This window comes from Phalaenopsis equestris, unplaced genomic scaffold (assembly GCF_001263595.1).
Source record: "Phalaenopsis equestris unplaced genomic scaffold, ASM126359v1 Scaffold199547, whole genome shotgun sequence".
In the NCBI taxonomy this organism is placed as follows: domain Eukaryota; kingdom Viridiplantae; phylum Streptophyta; class Magnoliopsida; order Asparagales; family Orchidaceae; genus Phalaenopsis; species Phalaenopsis equestris.
Window position 1 is genome coordinate 129504 of NW_018219417.1, and position 387 is coordinate 129890.

Here is a 387-nt window from a genome sequence, read left to right on the forward strand (position 1 = left end):
TCATTTTTTGTATCATTTGGATAATAGTGGGTTTAAGCTCAAAAGAATTACCAGCTATATCAGGATTTTCGATAGATAAGTGGATTTCATCTGTTGTAGGATTTGCATAATCTCGTAGGGGTCTAGGTTGGTATTCATTTTCTATTCCTTGATTGTTCATGTTATTTTCTATTGTATCGGAATTTCTATGTTCTCTTCTTAATCTTCTAATTTTTCTAATAGTGTGTTCTAATTCGGAATCGTAGGGTATAAGATTTTCATGTCCAAATTTACGCATACAATTTGAAATCAGTGCACAGTAAAACAATTATGAAAATAGTTAACTAAATATGAAAATAAGTTGCAATTTAAGTAAAAATTTTCTAATAATCCTAATTTGTCTGTTAC